This window comes from Candoia aspera, chromosome 3 (genome assembly GCF_035149785.1).
Source record: "Candoia aspera isolate rCanAsp1 chromosome 3, rCanAsp1.hap2, whole genome shotgun sequence".
In the NCBI taxonomy this organism is placed as follows: Eukaryota; Metazoa; Chordata; class Lepidosauria; order Squamata; family Boidae; genus Candoia; species Candoia aspera.
Window position 1 is genome coordinate 197,211,610 of NC_086155.1, and position 4,467 is coordinate 197,216,076.

Consider the following 4,467-nt stretch of genomic DNA (forward strand, 5'->3'; position numbering starts at 1 on the left):
GACTTGGTTAAGCTCACCCATTCGTTTGGAATTTCACTGGTTTGGTCACTTCAGCTGTCGTTTGACAAGACAAAACCCATCAGTATCACTTACTGGTTTCAAGTGGTGTTTCCAACAGCCCTCTGAGTGACCCTCATCACATGATAATTTTTTCCCCCTGTGGCAAATTACTGTTAGCAGATTGAAAAAGTACGGTTTTTCAATGAGTCACCACGTGATGAAGGCTTCAGGCAACTGGATTATCATGTGACAATTAGCATGAAGTTATTGTATGAGAGAAAGCCTGCTGTGGTGGGGACACAGCATCCTGTCCTCTATGGGAGGGAAAGGAGTGAAGATGTGATGGGAATCATTTGCAGGGAGATATCTCCGGCTTAACTTTTGGAGAAACGGTTTGACATTCAAGAGGCCGGCTAGAGATGGGCTGCAAACATGTGGAAGAGCCTGGCTTGGCAGCAAATAGGGTTCTTTTGTACCTCTTTGCTGCTATCTAGTAGAATGTGGAATTTTTCAACCCAGTTCTGTTAGCATATCTGGGCTGCAGAAATCCTGATGATTATTAGACAGCAGCAAAGAGATACAGCCCCCATCCCTTTGCTGCCCTCTAGACTTTTGCAGTCCTGATCAGCTAGCCGCAGTATGTGAAGGAAGTCCTCCAAACTCTCTTTGACTTTGTCTTCTTAGCATTCAACCTGCTTGGTTGCAAGGCCTACATGTTTGCACTAAATTTGCTAGTTCACACAGGGAAGCCATAAATGCATGATGCAACCAGGGGGCACTAATTTTGGCCTGAGAGAGACTAACTGGCCCAAAGTCACCCAGTTCTAGCCCCCAGGTCTCCTCACTCCTAGTCCAGCTCCTGATCCACTATGCCACACTGGCTCTCACTAAGTCTTCTTTCTCCTCCTCTCTCTTTTTTAAAAAATACAATTTTCATTAAAAGTTTTAAAAGCAGCAATGAGAACTAATACAAACTAAATCAGAACAGAAAAAACAAAAAAGAGAAATAACAGAAAAAGCTAAAGGTGCAAGAAGAAAAGGAAATAGAAGAAGGTAGGAAAAAAAGAGAAAGATATAAAAAAAAAGATATAAAAGAAGTAGCTTCCGATATTCTTCACAGTAGTTATAAGTACAATTATATTTTACTCTTTGACTTTCCTGCCATAAAAGAGTTGAACTTATTTCCTAGTCTGATAAAAAGACTTTTCTTCTAACCTTTTAAAGTTCTAGGAGTCTGTATTACAAAACAAGGTAATAGCTTTTTATTATTTTCCTTATCAAGGTTTACCTTTTGTGATACAGAAAAGGGGACACTCTGGACTGCGCTGTAAATATCTGCCTGCAAAGATATGCTTTCTAAGCTTCCTCCCTCCCATTCTTTCTTCTACGCCAGTGTTTCTTAACCTTGGCAACTTTAAGATGGGTGGACTTCAACTCCCAGAATTCCCCAGCCAGGCTAGCTAGGGAATTCTGGGAGTTGAAGTCCACACAAAAAGACACTCAAAAAGCCAGACAATATTTGATTTTAAGGCTATGCCTGATGGACAGAGGACATGAGGGCAAAAAAGGGGACATGTCTTCCTCCTACGGGGCATCTGGTAATAGCCCAATATTACTAACAATGCTGGCAAGATCTCTCTGACAATGCTGGCAAGATCATTCTGGCATGAGTTTCCCCTACTTTGTCTGCAAATTTGGATGTTCCACAGGTATACTGTATCTTCTACTGATGAACTGCAGATTGCCGAATAAACTATAGACTCTGCAAATGGTCACAAAACAGAACATGCTCAGCTGTTATGTATATTTTCTGCGTTTCCACATCCATATATTTATAACTTTATGTGGAACATCATGTTTCCTAGTTTTCTGAGAATGGCTTTGCTTGTATGATGTGCCCAGTGAACAGGAAAATTTAGACTTGGGTGTACTTGTGATCCAGGTGAGGAAGCTTGTCTACAAAAATTCTTCTGTGGGAGGCAGAAGAGAAAACTGGAATGTAAGACTTGACTGTAATTTCATTTATTTTTTTTTATTTATTTTCTATCCTGCCTCTATTATTTTTATAAATAACTAAAGGCAAGGAACATACCTAAATACTTCTTCCTCCTCCTATTTTCCCCACAACAGCAACCCCGTGAGGTGAGTTGGGCTGAGAGAAAATGACTGGCCCAAGGTCACCCAGCCGGCTTTCATGCCTAAGGCAGGACTAGAACTCACAGTCTCCTGGTTGGTAGCCCAGCATCTTAACCACTAGACCAGACTGGCTCTATCGCAATTTTATGTGCATCTGCATGTCCTTAAACACTCCTGTCCATTTTTCATGCATGTTTCCTATTGGATTCATATTTAGCCACACTATCTTTTTCATAAATTTGGCAGTTTTATATGGTTTGTCAGGGTCCCATGTTCTAGAAATTGTTGATCTACAGCCTTTCTACCATCTTGGAAACGTTGATCATCATACTGTAGAAGTAGCAGTGGAATTTCTGAAGAGAAATATATTAAGCTAGAGTTAAGATCTTATTTGTTTTTTTTTAAGCTAACAATACAATTTTTGCATTGCACAATTGTTTTATATTGCATAAATGTTCTTGGAATTGCATGTTTGTTCCTGGAACTGCAGGTTCAGTGTTTGCTTTTATGTTTAATTAAAAAAAGCATCACTTAGCTTGGATAGAATCAGAGAAAATGCTTACCATTTACAATAGCTGTTGTGACTCAGCAGCCTGGGCAGTAGATCTGCCAAGGTAAATACACGTGAGAAATATCCCTGAGAAACTGGTATCCTGAAGCTATCCTTTTAAAAGGGTAAACCTTGAATCCAGACAATATGTTTCTACTTGGGGCTACAATTCTCAAGGGTTGAAATCCAAGAAAACTGTGCCCTAAAACAATAGCTTGCTATAAGCAATGACATCACAGTGAAGATGATGGATGGATGGATGAATGGATGGATGATAGGCAGGCAGGCAGGCAGAAAGGTATTAGACAGAAATGCTTCTGGTCATGTCTAAGGGCAGCTCAAGAAACGACTAACCACCTTGAATGCTACTTTGAAAGAAAAATCAAGATCTAAATGTAATGGAAAAATGAATCCCTGCCTTCTTTCAGCTGTCTAATGCCACTGGATCTAGCATTAGATCAGTGGAATGGTGAGTTTTGCACATCCCAAACATCTTGTAGAAGATCACTGATGGAGCTGGAGAGACCATTTAAACTATGGAATCTAACTTGCTGCTCGGTGCAGGAAAGCAAATGACAGCATCTCTGACAAGGGGCTATCCAGTTCAGAAGTTTTTTTCCTAACATTCAAGATTCAGTGATTTAATTTAAATCCATTATTCCATGTCCTGCACTTTGTGATAATAGAGAATACATGGTAGCTTTTAGGTCAGTGTTTCTCAACCTCAGTGACTTTAAGATGTGTCGACTTCAACTCCCAGAATTCCCCAGCCAGCATGCTGGCTGGGGAATTCTGGGAGTTGGAAGTTGACACATCTTAAAGTTGCTGTGGTTGAGAAATACTGTTTTAGGTACCTGAAAAGTGCTAAACATACCCAGCTCTTTCAATCTTTCCTGAGATATAGTTTTAAAAAACTCCTGATTATTCCTATTACCATTCCCCCCCCCCACTATTTCAGTTTCTCTGAATCTTTCTTAAATGGACCTCCTAGACTCATTAGTCAAGGCAGCTCTGAACCATCGCAAAAATACAGCAGACTTATTACTTCTTGGTGATTTAGGCATGTTTGTTTGTTTATTTATTTATTTATTTATTTATTATTCAAATTTCTATTACCACCCATCTCCCCCACAAGGGGGGGACTCTGGGCAGTTTACAATAAAATTACCCCTTTAAAACCTCAACATATAAAGTCAACATCCAAAATACTAAAATACTAAATAAATATATTAAATCCAAGTGGGAGAATTTACATTCGGTAGGGAGAACTCTACATCACCAGCCATCCCCAGGAAGACCTGTTTCCCTTCCCATCCCAGGCGAGGTGGCAGAACCAGGTCTTCAAACCCTTCTGGAAGGTCGGGAGCGAAGGGGCCTGCCTCACCTCGGGGGGCAGAATGTTCCAAAGGGCGGGTGCCACTGCAGAGAAGGCCCACCTCCTGGACCCCGCCAAGTGAAACTCATTTGCCAACAGGATCCGTAGCATGCCCTCTCTGCATGACTGGGTGGGACGGGTTGATGTTATGGGGATGAAACAGTGCCTCAGGTAACCTGGTCCCATGCCATGAAGGGCTTTAAAGGTCATAATCAACACCTTGAATTGGACCCAGAAGCAAACTGGCACCCAGTGCAGCTCGCACAGCAGTGGGGTCACATGTGCTGATCTTGGGGCACTCGTGACTGCCTGTGCGACTGCATTCTGGACCAGCTGTAGCTTCCGGATACTCTTCAAGGGTAGCCCCATGTAGAGCCCATTACAGTAGTCTATATGGGAGATGATG